This window comes from Mirounga leonina, unplaced genomic scaffold (genome assembly GCF_011800145.1).
Source record: "Mirounga leonina isolate KUSES-001 unplaced genomic scaffold, KU_Mleo_1.0 Mir_91, whole genome shotgun sequence".
Lineage (NCBI taxonomy): Eukaryota > Metazoa > Chordata > Mammalia > Carnivora > Phocidae > Mirounga > Mirounga leonina.
The window spans coordinates 34,218,297-34,232,695 of record NW_023270839.1 but is presented as its reverse complement, the minus strand read 5'-3'; the positions used below and the strand labels follow the sequence as shown (position 1 = coordinate 34,232,695).

Genomic DNA, 14,399 nt, shown 5'->3' with positions numbered 1-14,399 from the left:
GGAACCGTTTTGGCAATTCACGTCTGTCTTGCCTATTTTGTCCGAGTGAGAATTTCTGTGAGGTTATTTTGAACATATTCGAGTGTCTTCATTGGGGCAAGAGGCACCTTTGCCACAAAGGGAAGCTGTCCTCTCTTCCCCAAAGAACGCTGACTGAGAAGCGGGCACTTGGTGAAGATCACGGTTTGGGGCTCCGTCTTTAAAGCTGGCTGCGAGAGGTACTGTGAAGGGAGATGGAGCAGGGGCAGAAGCGGAGGTACAGGGTCACAGGGTAGTTCCAACCCTCTGGCCTCTGAGCTCCAGTGAGGCTTCTCACAGCACCCATTATCCTTCCATGAGTCAGTCCTAGCAGTGCGCCTGAAATGCCCCTGAGTGCACAGTGCCCTCTCTGTTCCATTGCCAAGGCCATCCTTCATCCGACTTGCCATGTGGGACCTAAGGGCAGCTTTGGGGGCCGTTCAGGACACCTTGCTGTCAGACGGCGCGTCAGCCTTGGGGGAGTTTCCCAAAGTGGAGAATCGACTTCTTTTGTCTTCCACCATAGCCTCCCAGGAAGCTGCTTGTGGGTTTCTAAACCCACCAAACCCAAGGACACATCTGGACTCTGTGACTCTCTCTGGCCACGTTTTTCATCTCTTACATGGGGATCAGAGTACCTCACTGGTTCTACGATTCTTTTGAGACCAAGGGAAACAAAGCACCTAACGTAGCGTTTGATACATAGTAGGTGCTCAAGAAAAGCCGTGCCCATTCTGTGTTCCCTAAACATTGTGGATCCCCCCTCTTGATGGTAGGGGTTGCCCCTTCGATGCTGTATTACATTTTGCAGAACATGGTGAGCAATGGGATTTCTTGGATGTTCTCTGGAGTTGTGAACTTTAAGCTGGTGGGACCCACCCATGGCCTGTAATCACATCAGACGTGGTTAGCTTGTGTTTTGTTTCCAATTTTAGTGATCAGGGCAGCACAGAGTTCCTACTGGAAGGAGCACCATGGAATTCTACAGCCAGAGATCTCTAGTTAGATTATAGCTTTCCAGTTTCTGCGGAACTTCCCCCCCATATTCTGGAGATTGCCTTTACCTACTTGCTTCTGAGTTTTAAGCCAATGCCAGGACTTTGCCGTCCTCCCCCTCACCGCCACCCATAACTAGAGGCCTGTATCTTGGATGGAAGGCAAGGGGTCCCAGGAAAGTGGTCCCCAAAGTGTAGGGTCTGTGTACTTTTGCAGGCAAGATAACCCCCTGGAAGGCACATTTAAAACTTCTATTTCTGTTTATCTTAATATTAAAAACTAAGAAATTAAGCCCTTCAAATATTTAATATTTGAATGGGCACCAGCACCCTCCTGCAGTCTGATTGCCAGAGGGTCAAGGCTCACATATGATAATGTTTGTTATTTGAGAAATTAAAAAAAACCTTTTTTTTTTTTTAAAGATTTTATTTATTTATTTGACAGAGAGAGAGACAGCGAGAGAGGGAACACAAGCAGGGGGAGTGGGAGAGGGAGAAGCAGGCTCCCCGCGGAGCAGGGAGCCCGATGTGGGGCTCGATCCCAGGACTCTGGGATCATGACCTGAGCCGAAGGCAGACGCCCAACGACTGAGCCACCCAGGCACCCCCAAAAAAACTTTTTTTAAGATTTTATTTATTTGACAGAGAAAGCATGAGCAGGTGGGGAGGGGGGAGAGTAAGGGGAGAGGGAGAAGCAGACAGCTCAATGCGGGACTCCCATCGCAGGACCCTGGGATCATGACAAAGCCGAAGGCAGACACTTAACCAACTGAGCCACCCAGGCGCCCGAGAAATTTAAATTATTTATATGCCTAGACTTATTTGTTCTTTCCAGAAGCTCTGTGGGTGATAGGTTTGCTCAGGAGGGGCTGGCTGCAGAGAGCTGCAAATAAAGTGCTGGTTAGGGACCAGAAGACCTGAGTTCCAGTGCTGGTTTTACCACTAAGTAGTTGGCACCATGGGCATGCATCACCTCCCTGGGTCTCAGATTCCTCACCAGTCTGGGGAAAGCTTGGAGGCCCCTTCCAGCTCTAAAATATTAGGATTCAGAATATAAATATAGAAGCCTTCTGCCCCTTCCTTACCCTTTTTCCTTTGTAGTTGGTTTAAATACCTTTGCTTTTTTCCTATAAGGTATCAATCTGTTGCTCAGATGGTCCTTACTGTACTTCTTCATTGTAGGCTTCCTTTTTAGTTAGCCTCTTCCATGCCCTACGTGTCTTCTCTGGCAGCGACTGCCTTTTTTCTGCTCTGCTGTCATAGATCCCTATTCTCAGAGTCTGGGTTCAAATGTCTCACATATTGTGCGATTATGTATCGCTTGAGCATCGTGAAACTTTAAAAAAAGTTCCGCATTTCTTTGTTGAATCCTGTCTCTGCTAGTATCTTCTTATCAGCTCCAGGAGACAGTGTCCTGGTTCTTTCTTGAAACATCAGAGATCCAATCAGAGGATGACTGCTGGCTCCCAGTGTCCCCAGTTCACTTGCTATTATTGACAACTTATGTTATTGACAAGTTTGCACTTACGGTGGGCCAGACAGTGTAACATGAACTCTCCATGCGTGATCTTATTTAATTCCCACAAAAGCCCTGAGTGGTTGACACTGTTATTGTCCCCATTTTACAGAAAAAGAAACTGAGGCTGAGAGAGTGGAATCCTTGCAATGCTGTGTTTACCAAATAGCCTTGAAGCACTTAACTTCCTTAAAAATCTTTTTAGTCGCAGGGGTACTAAGATCTCTATTCAGTTAGAATGTCTTCCCCTCAGAGAGAGAGGGTTTTCTCTCTTCCTCTGCTTTTCTTTACCCCCCTTCCCAATTTCTATAGTTTTAAAAATCTGTGTTTGTAGCTGTCAGAGGAAGGCAGAGTCTACCAGTGGGCGGCCTCCCACAAACCTGGAAAGACGCAGTTTAACGGGGGCGGCCTGGATAAGCTCGGAGTGAAGCTGTGCTGATCTTCCAAATTGGTTTGATTGCAAATTCATCCCCATAACTTGCTTACTGAACTTGGGGGGGCACATTAGGTAGGGGGTAAGCCCCTTGAAGTTCTGTAGGCAAGGGACACATAAATACAAGAGGAGATCTGTCTCTGCTCCTCCTTGCTATGCAGACACCCACGCCCTGGTGCTGACCCACTGCAGTCCGGGTGTGGCTTCTGAGAGAGAAGCCGAGAACAGGGCATGAGGAGGCCACGCCTGCTTCGCTGTCTACCCTGGGGCTCTTAATGGCTTTATCAGGTGTACACTGGATTCTCCCCACCCCTTCTGAATCCCTTCAGCCCAGCCCTGTTGGTCCTTTCCTGAAGTCCAAGGTGTGGGTCCTGAGAAGAAAAGGTAGGGTGGGTTCTGTGTCCTGTGTCAGGTGATGAAAAAGGAGTGGGAGGGCAGACCGAGTGTTTTATCTTCATGCCTGGAGCTCTTCTGAGCCTTCTTTGTGGTCGGTGACACTGATCGGCAGTGTGGATTCGTGGCTGCTCTGGTGGCTCCCCCCCCCCCCCCCCCCCCCCCCCGACGCGCCCCCAGAACCCTCCTGTCCTATCGGTTTGCATCTTAGGAGCCCCAGAGCTTTCTGGATCTGGTAAACATGCCCTGTTTCCACCCCAAAAAGCTCCTAGACCCAAAGCCTTATGGCTGTGTTTTGCTCCTAGAGGAACATGGAATCTGGGTGCCACAGATCAGGCCAGGTCAAGCAAGCAGAGGGTCAAGATGTGCCCATGCCAAACACAGGAGAAGCTGTGGAAGGCTTTTCTCACCTCTTTGTTGTTCAGTGGTGGCTGGTGACTGTGTGCTCAGGGGACGCCCCTAGCCCGTGAGCTCTGCTTCTAGGTGCAGTATTCCCACGGCTAGTCAATGACAAAGGCTGCCCATGTCTCTGAGACATGGTGATCACATTCCTGATCCTTCTCTTAGCACATCCCGAAATAGCACCCCTAAGTAGGAGATGACATATCAACACCTTACCTGTTGCACTTCCACTTAAAATCCTACTCTTTATTCCCTTTTGGTGTTTCTACACGGGCTTTAAAAAAAAAAATCTAGGTAAGAAAAGAATTCTGTCGACCTCTTTTTTTTTTTTTTCCATTGAATTGTCTCATTCAGATATGCCCAAAGAGTTCATTTTCCAGCAAAATTAAATAATATTAAAAACAAAATCAGTTGATTATCTTGGGTTGTCATACCTCCGCCATTTTGCATGACATAAATAATGCATGCTTTGCAATCAGTATGGAAAGATGTGTAAATGATACTGAATCCTGGGAGACTATTTTTAATCAGGTTGATATCAACTCTGCTGCAGTCTGCTGGCAAGTCTTTGCGTATTTATTTTTTCGCAGAACAGCATTTAAATTAGGATTTTTTTTTCTTTCTTGGTACAGAGCAATAGTTCATTTTATGTGTCAAGAAGTTGTTCGATTACCTCCCTGCTTTTATTTCCAGTTCAGTCAGTGATAGGAACAAGAATCACTGGTGTTGGTATTTCTAGCCGGTCTGCCTGCATTATGACTTTGGTTTCTGAATTCAGTTAAAGAAACTTACTGAACAGCTACCGTTGCTTCAGGGACTATAATTTTCAAACCAAAAATTGGGACATGTAGTGTACTATGCTAAGATTTTATTTTCTTGGTTTATCTATCAATGAAAGTCCTGTCGGTAGAGGTACACAAACCCTAAATCACACTTAGGTATATAGTATTTGATAGATTGCCTTAATTGTGGAGAATAAAATTCCATGAAACGGACCTTGCCCAAGGTCACAGAGGTAGAGCTCATCGCTGAACTCAAGTCTGTTGATTCTAATCAACGGCGGGATTAGTAAGAGGAAGTGCATTCCCCAACCTTTGTACTTGAAAACAGGACTGTTGACCAGCAGGCCCCTGAAGGGATTGGTAAATGCTTGAGGATGTTGTCAAGCTCACAGAGCCATAGCGGCATAGACCACGACTGACATCAGTGTGACGCATCATCATTTGTTTGATTAAAATATACAAATAGAGGCAGAAGTATAACTAGCATTTGTCTTATAAGGGGATTTCATACAATTGATTCATTTTATGCTGTAGCATGAAGTGTCCTCATCCCTTGCTTGCAGACTAGCCTGTTTTCCTTACCTGCCTGGATGACAATGGATGATTAAGAGAAGGAGAGTTGTCTTTATTGGCAACATCTCTTCCCTTTGATCTCCCAAGCTGGAGACAATAGGAACGCTTTGGAAACTTCTTTCTTCCTTGGGGCAGACTCTGGGCCCAGACAGCCCCATTTCCCCCACTGACAGCCACAGTGAGAGGCACCTAGTCCTGAGATGAGCTGAGGAGGCCTGGAATTCATTCATCTGACTAGTCTTGGTGGAGCACAGCCAGGTACCGGGCACTACCCTGCCCGCTGGGGACACGGCAGGGAGCAGATGTGCTCCCAAGGCTGATGCCATGGCACCGAGCTTTCTCTGACTCGTGCAGGGCCATGCTCGAGCCAGACCGCTTGCTCTGTGGGCTCCTTGGTGCTGGGCTTTGCACAAGGTATCCTCCATACTAATTATAAAAGTGTCTGCGCCGTGGTGTTGTGCAGATGAAAGAGGCTGATCCAGGGTGGGCAATAAACATGCAATGACGTCATTACTATTAACTTTAGAATGATTGCCATTTGCAGCAGCCACTTACCTTATTATGAGAGGCAGTAGGTGTGATGGTTAAACACAAAGATTCGAGAGCCTGGTGGCCGGGGATTGAAACAGCTGGACAAGTTACTTAACCTCTCTGTGCTACCAGTTTCCCTGCCTGGTAAGGTGAAGAGGAGCAAATAAATGATCACGTACAAAATGTTCAAAGCAGTGCTGGTATGTAACGAGAATTGGCCGTAGTGTGAGAAGAATATTCTCCCAAAAGGGTGAGAGCCACCATCCTAGATTTCCTAGGGATTGGGAGGGAAAAAGAAAGAACGGTGCTTCCCAGCTTCCCAGCTTTCTAGATAGTGCTTCCCTAGAGAGAAAGAATAAATTGCAGATGCCCAAGAGAAAACTACCTCCTTAGCCTCAAGACAAGCCCTCATCCTGGGGGACCACTAAAATGTTGGAGGGTTTCCTGAGGAGAGAAGACTAGAGGAGGGGTCTTGGGTTCCCTGATGGAAAGTGCAGAGGATCTGGAACATGAATACAGAGTCGTTTCTACTTGTGAAAACAAAGCCTACGCTCTCACCTACTATCCAAAAGGGAATCTAGTCTTCCCATGCCAAGATTTTCCACAACAGAGAACAATACATCTGGGAAATAGAATAGAAGCCATTTAAATTCCCTGTGACTAGGGGCGCCTGCCTGGCTCAGTCAGTAGAGCGTATGACTGGGCATCGTGAGTTCAAGCCCCATGTTGGGTGTGGAGCCTACCTAAAATAAATATAAATACATACATACATACGTAACCTATGGTTAGACTTGAAATTAGCAAGAGGGGGCGCCTGGGTGGCTCAGTTGGTTGGGCAGCTGCCTTCGGCTCAGGTCATGATCCTGGAGTCCCGGGATCGAGTACCGCATCGGGCTCCCTGCTGAGCGGGGAGTCTGTTTCTCCCTCTGACCCTCCCCCCTCTCATGCTCTCTCTCTCTCATTCTCTCTCTCAAATAAATAAACTCTTTAAAAAAAAAAAAAGAAAGAAATTAGCAAGAGGGGCCCAGGAGAGAATGGCACGTATGAAACGCGGCACCAAGATGGGCAGTGAGAGTGGTATGGACAACCCCACAGTGTCTGTTTTATTTTTTTTAAAGATTTTATTTATTTTTAGAGAGCGAGCGAGAGAGAAACAGCATGAGAGGGGAGAGGGTCAGAGGGAGAAGCAGGCTCCCCGCTGAGCCGGGATCCCGATGGGGGACTCGATCCCAGGACCCTGGGATCATGACCCGAGCCGAAGGCAGACGCTTAACCATCTGAGCCACCCAGGCGCCCCACAGTGTCTATTTTAAATTGAATGCCTTCATTATTGTTTTAACACATATGGAAGAAGTAACGCTAACACACCAAACTGGTGATTTTATGGAGATGATTGTTGAGGATTTAGTCAAATGAAAAAGGACAGTTCATAGAAACAACGGGAGCATAGGAATGGTATAGAAAAGTTGTGGAAGTGGTTGAAAATGACTCTGGGTTTAGGGAACTCTGGAGGATATTGTCTGTGAATAAAGGTCACAACTCCCTGTAATCCCCCAAGGTGGATGTACTTGGGAGGGGCGAAGAGGTAGGGACCTTCCTGCTTCAAATAGTCTTAACACTGAAGGTTGAAAGAGATACAAATCAGAGAGGAAAAAACCTTGCTGCTGCAAACATTTTCACAGTGAAGCCTCTAGAACCGGGCAGTCATCAACCCACCTGTAAAACTACGCCGTTCCTAAAGTGATATTGACGCATGGTATGATGCTCCCAGAATAATGTGAATCTTTGTAATATTTTGTATCTTTGATGCTATTATACAGTGACTTAATACTTGTAAAGTGCATGCAACAGTGCCTGGCCCCTTCCAAGTGTTACGCGCCATAGTTCATCAACCCAAAGATACTACTTGTTGTAAGAGCCATCATTATTTTATTTTACTGCTTTAAAAAACAAAACAAAACCCAGAAAGTAAAAACCAGTGTCCGTTAAGCTGTGACACAACGTTGATTATTAAGACACATCTTGGGGGGCTGGCTGGCTCATTCCATGGAGCATGAGATTCTTGATCTTGGGGTCGTGGGTTGGAGCCCCGTGTTGGGGATTAGAGATTGCTTTTAAAAAAAAAAAAGACAGGGCGCCTGGGTGGCTCAGTTGGTTAAGCATCTGCCTTCAGCTCAGGTCATGATCCCAGGGTCCTGGGATCGAGCCCCGCATCGGGCTCCCTGCTCAGCGGGAAGCCTGCTTCTCCCTCTCCCGCTCCCCCTGCTTGTGTTCCCTCTCTCGCTGTCTGTCAAATAAATAAAAATAAAATCTTTAAAAAAAAAAGAGGGCACCTGGGTGGCTCAGTTGTTAAGCGTCTACCTTCGGCTCAGGTCATGGTCCCAGGGTCCTGGGATCGAGCCCCGCATCGGGCTCCCTGCTCAGCGGGGAGCCTGCTTCTCCCTCTCCCACTCCCCCTGCTTGTGTTCCCTCTCTCGCTGTGTCTCTCTGTCAAATAAATAAATAAAAAATCTTTAAAAAAAAAAAAAAGACATCCTAATTTCAGAATATTAGGATATGAAGAAAATGCATCTTGGAACTGATGAACTATGTTAAGTGTTCATTTATAACATCTTAGATTTGAACTGTTCCTTGATACAGAAAAGGGTCCTTTGGGAGCAATATTTTAGGCTGACTAAGTAAAAGAAAGGCTGCTGCTTTTCCTGCTGGGGGCCTCTTGCTGTTTAAAGAAGAGTTTACTATAGCTGCAACCTGGGATAGGCAACAAGAATCGGAGACCTGAGCTGACATGGACTAATAAAAAATAGGGAAAATAGTGTCGTTTGTGTGTGTTTCATTTCACTTCACAGTACTTTCCTGTCCCTTGTCTGATCTTTTTTCACTGAAAACCAGAATATCTGTGTGTGCACATTTTATAAATAAATGCTCAGTAGGAAAATAAAACCATACAGAAAGGACACGTAGAACTACAACAACTGCAACCTTTTAACAACCATATTTCCACACACAGAGATTTTATAGAAAAATGTCATATATGCAATTAAAATTTGGGCACTTTACCATCTCTCATTATTTGCTTACAAACCTTTTTTCCCTCCCCCACTCAGTGTTGCCCACCTGGCATGTACCATCCACACGTTGCCCAATTCTACCCCGAGAAGCGTTGGGGGTTGGGGCCACTGGCAGTCTTCTTTGATCTTCAGGACCTTCATGGCAGCCCCTGGAGGTTCGTGTGATGTTGGGAACCTCCTTCTGTTGAGCAGGCCGCTCAGAGGTCTGAGAGACTGAGTGATTGGTGAGGGACCGGTGGGTAAGTTGCACAGGATCCCCGCTGGGAGGGCCGGTCTTTGGAAGCTGCCCATGACTTTCAGAGGTCAAGTTGGTCACAGATACAGCCATGCAGCCCGAGACAGCCCAGTTCATGCCTCATGTTCCAGCTTTATTATTAACATCACTCTCTTCTGCACTCAGAGTGTCCTTGTTTAGATAATAAATTACATCTGCTCTAGTTGCTTCCAGGAAGACTGACTCGGGCCAACCCTGGCTAGGAGGCTGCTGGCCTTGGGGATCCTGGAGCCAGCATCTGTCTACATTTGGCCTTGACGATCTTGTTGGAAGTGAGTTGTGGTGTAGCAGAAAGAACAAAGGCAAGGAAGTCAGCCCTGGCCCTTTGTCACAGGGATTAACTGAGATGGTGTAAGTGGAAATGTTACACAAATATGGAACTTTTAGTCAGGTCACATGTACTTAACGTGAATGATAACTAATGAGCACATCTTCTGTATTCCTTGAGGACCGCCCACACTGGATGTGCCAACCCCCCAGTGCACTTTCCCTTCCCCAGCCCCTCCAAGCAGAGGCAACTTGGTACGTTATAATCCCGGGACTCACTTTACCATTTGTGAAATAGTGACAGAGGGATTATAATACTCATGTCTTGCAGGGCTCTGATAATTAAATGAGATCATGTGAAGTGCATCAGCACATCTTTATGGGTTCAGTAAATGTTAGTTCCATTTACCCCAAGGATTGAGGGAATTGTGGCTACAGGCTGCCGCATCCCCACTCCCCCTACTCTACCAGAAACTCTTCTTTGCACTCTGTTCACTGCAGTTGAACACACCCACACATGCTTGCTTCAAACATACATGTTCACATCACCAAAACAGTGGGGGAGTCTAAATTCCATAAAGTTGAAAGACATTGCAAGCCCAGTAAGGGTTTATAGGGCTGGGCTCAGAGGAAACAAATATTTATGGTTGATTTTTTTTTTCTCCCCATCATTTGCCATAGAAGTGTTTCATTCCAGTCAAATAGCAGAACTTCAAAAGGTAGAAACCCTAGACTGTCAATTAAAAGATTAAAGTACAACAGAGAGTTCTGTTCCTTTCCTGTTATGACTCACTAGGACAGAAAAATCCCATTAAAAAACAAGCCCTGTTCAAAGGCAGGTCAGAGCATTACCCATTGTCCATTGTTCACAATCAGAATATGGTTTATCTGCCTTTTAGGGTGATATACTTGAACAGTGGGAGTAGTCCTAGATTTTTTGGAAATCAGATCTGCCATCCTATTGTGCTCATGGACCAGCTAAACGTCCCAGGCATGATAATACCTTGTCATCCAGGCAACATATCCCAATCCACTTTTCAAACCTGGAAGAGGCACAGAACCCAGGCTTACAATGATGATCCCAGCTTTGGGCTAGGCCCATCAATACCCAATACCGCCCCCAGAAAATTCTCGAATGTTTTGGCATCCTTTTCAACATTTCTATTTATTTGGTTATTTTACTAACACATGCCTATATGATTAAAAAAAAAAAGTAAACTGCAGAAAAGTTTAAAATGGAAAGTAAAAGTCACCCTTCTCCCAAAACCCCAGGCTTTCTTCCCAATGGAACCGTGTGTATTTTTCAAGAAAGCAATTAAACACACGTCTTTTAAGAACTTCAGACAATGGCAGTTATTCTGTGTTTCTTTTTCTTTTTTTTTTTTTTAAAGATTTTATTTATTTATTTGAGAGAGAGAGAATGAGAGACAGAGAGCACGAGAGGGAGGAGGGTCAGAGGGAGAAGCAGACTCCCTGCCGAGCAGGGAGCCCGATGCGGGACTCGATCCCGGGACTCCAGGATCATGACCTGGGCCGAAGGCAGTCGCTTAACCAACTGAGCCACCCAGGCGCCCCTATTCTGTGTTTCAATCCACATACTGATTGCTATTTTCATGAAACTGGGTGTCTTGAAGATGTTTCTATGTCAGCATAAGCAGATTCCTTTTAACGACTGCCGGAACTCCTTTGTAGGGTCTGCCATATTCTCGTCCCGCCCTATTCATGGGTCCAGTTTTCCCCATCACAAACTTTGCAGCAGTGAGCAGGCTTGTACATACATCATGGCACACACACTTGGTATATCTTAAGGTAAATTCCTAAAAATAATTGCTGGAACAAAGAGAGTGTGAGTTTTATTTTTATTTAAGTAACTGTTTATATATTGGTCTGCGTGACTAGAATTTTGATACCTATTTCCACATTGCTCTCTAAAAATACTGTGCAGTAGGGGCGCCTGGGTGGCTCAGTTGGTTGGGCGTCTGCCTTCGGCTCAGGTCATGGTCCCAGGGTCCTGGGATCGAGCCCCGCATTGGGCTCCCTGCTCCGTGGGAAGCCTGCTTCTCCCTCTCCCACTCCCCCTGCTTGTGTTCCCTCTCTTGCTGTGTCTCTCTCTGTCAAATAAATAAAATCTTTAAAAAAAAAAAAAAAGATAAAAATACTGTGCAGTATACTCTTCCTGGAAGAGGATAAGATGTTTATGATCACCTCCTGCCAGCCAGGCCCTGCCCAATACTAGGCCTATTGTATATACACAGCGCATTTCATGGCCTCCCTTTTCTGGGTGTCTGAAAGGCATTGAAGACTGTAGTTACCTAGTGTATGGTCTCCTCCTTGCTCCTGGGTGAACCAAAGAAGAAAACCGCTCACTGAGACACTAGTGAGAGTGTCTTCAGCACTGTGGTTGTGGCAGCCAGGGGCTCCCCCCACCCCTCGCCGCGCGCCCCCGGGGGGTGGGGGGTTGAGGGTAGGTAGAGTTTCAGTGGAGACTGAAACAGTGAGTGTGCTGACTCACCTTTGCTCTTCCTGGTCCCCACCCTGGTAAACACACACCAGTGAGGGACACTCCACCTTTTAAAGTCCGAGAGTCAGCGAGCGGGCTTCTTCCTCTGCGTGACGGACTCCTGTGTCCTGGTGCCACCTCCTGAATGTGAGGAACAAACCAGGCCATTATGTGGACATGGGTATACTCCACTTTCTAGAACTTGTGTGTGAATCCCTTGCTTTTTAATAAACTGAATTGTCATTAGAAACCACATATGGAGGGGCGTGGGGGTGGCTCAGTGGGTCAAGCGACGGACTCTTGACTTCGGCTCAGGTCGTGATCTCAGAGTCGTGGGATCGAGTCCTGTGTCAGGCTGTTCGCTCAGCCGGAGTCTGCTTGAGGGTCCCCCCCTCCCGCGCTCATGTGCGCACTCTCTCTGATAAATAAATAAATAAATAATAAATAAAATCTAAAAAAAGAGAAAGGAAACCAAATGTGGACCCAGGAAAGTCTACATTCAATCCTTATTAATGGGAAATAGCTCCCTCCCTCATAATTTGTAATAACTGTCAGGGCTAAGAGTAACATTATCATCATCATTATTGTGATTTTCATGTTTGGTTTTATTTCTTAGCTGGCTCATCAGCTATATTCCTTCCTTTGTTCAGTGATGCCATGCTCTTTAAGAACTGTAGGATGTGTAATTGCTGAGTACCCCTACTTGTTTAAAATGTTCCTATTTTTAGTGTGGAAACAAAAAGTTGAGCTACCTACCCAAAAAGAAGCCCACAGAAGAGAAGGAAGCTGACTCTTGTTGAGGGGATAGCCTGGTAAGCCAGGTCTTTGCTAGCTGAAGGAAATGGCCCTTCTCAGACAGATGGGGAAGTCCCTGTCGCTGTCCTTTCTCCTCTCAGCCCGCATGGCAACCAGTCCTGCCCCCAGCCTCCCCGTCAGGAGTGGGAGGAAGAAGCGAAGGGGTCAAGGTTATTTGTCCCAGAAATACAGTTCATATTCTTGCAATTGTAGCACAGCGGTTTGTGGTCTGAAGGTCACGTTTAGCTTCTGCTTCCGGGGACATTGTCTAGGATTGTCAAATGATAACCATTTCCCACTGTGTTCCCGCTTGCTGCCTGTCCGCAGCTGTATTCCACAGGAAGACCTCCAGAAAAGTCAAGCTATGATCAAACTCGATTGTCCCCTGTAGAAAAACAGAAAACCGTTTTCTGTTTCACTGTGGGGAACTTTCAAGCAAGGATGAGAGCCCATGCATCTATGTTCGGTCCCTAGCTTCCCTGACAAAGTTCTCACCCTGTGTTAGAATCCCTAGCTTCCCTGACAAAGTTCTCACCCTGTGTTAGAACTGCCCAGCCCAGCCCTGGCCCAGCTTTCATATGGGGTAGATTCTAATCTTGTCCTTGACAATCCAAGCAGGTCAGTTTTCCCCCAAAGGTTCTGATTGTTCCCACCCTTTCTAGGTACCTTCCCTCCTTCCCTTTATCTCATCTGAATTGTTTTGTGTGTGTGTGTGTGTGGTGGGGGGGTAATATGGGGGAAGAGAAAGGAGAAAGGAATAGTAAGGTGGGGGTCATTAAAGACAGAGAAGTTACAATTAGAAGACCTTGGACAATTAACAGTTTTTTTCATTAGTAAAATAGAGATAATAATATATACAGTATGGGGGATGATTGTGAAGGTTGAATGAGTTCCCATATATCATTGCCTGGGGGAAGGAGGGACAGAGAGGTAAAGGAGGGAAAAGGTATATGTGACCAACTAGATACAGGAAATGCGTCAAATAAAAAATCACTCCCGGGCACCTGGGTGGCTCAGTTGGTTAAGTGACTGCCTTCGGCTCAGGTCATGATCCCGGAGTCACAGGATCGAGTCCCGCATCGGGCTCCCTGCTCGGCGGGGAGTCTGCTTCTCCCTCTGACCCTCCTCCCTCTCATGCTCTCTGTCTCTCATTCTCTCTCTCTCAAATAAATAAATAAAATCTTTAAAAAAAAAAAATCACTCCCGTGTTTTAGTCTTTGATGCTAAGAGAAAGTGCTCTTTAACAAAGACTGTAGGTCTTCTTAATGATGAATTCAGTTTTGGAGACAGTCTGTCATTCTGTGGCCATCTTAAACTTAACAGTTGGAGATACCCAGTAAAGTTGCCAGGGAGACAATGTGAAGAAACCATGATGTTTGAATGAATTCATAATCATAGAGACTTGGGTCCACATCTTGCCTTTGCTGCTTACTAGTTGGGGAGTCTGTTTCCTTCTATGTGGCATGGGAATGTTAACCCCTTTCTCACTGAGTTGATTGCAATAGTAAAAGGCGCAGGCACTGCAAGTCAAATGGCTGATTGCTTTGCTTATAGTGTGGAGGTAGGGCTCAGACTCACCTTATCCTTTTATGGATGGAGGTCTGAAGACCCACATGTGGGACTCTGGTGTCGAGGGATATTTGAGACCATGAGAGTCAGTGAACTCCACCAGGAGCCCTCCTGCCATGAGAAGGAGGACACTGCCTCTGAAATGGGACGGAGAGTGATCTGTCACTCTGCAGTGAGACAGAAAAGACAGTTGGATTGGATACCAAGACCAACTTGAGTTACCTTGAGAAGGCAGTTTCTGTGGATCAGTACCAACACATGCACTGTGACACAGAGCTCC

At 46.3% G+C, this 14,399-nt stretch overlaps 1 protein-coding gene across 2 annotated transcripts in view; it reads left to right on the top strand.

Moving 5' to 3' along the window:
* The window catches only part of MYO1E (myosin IE), a 193,375-nt gene that overhangs the window by 63,115 nt on the left and 115,861 nt on the right, over positions 1-14,399 (top strand). The window lies entirely within an intron of this gene.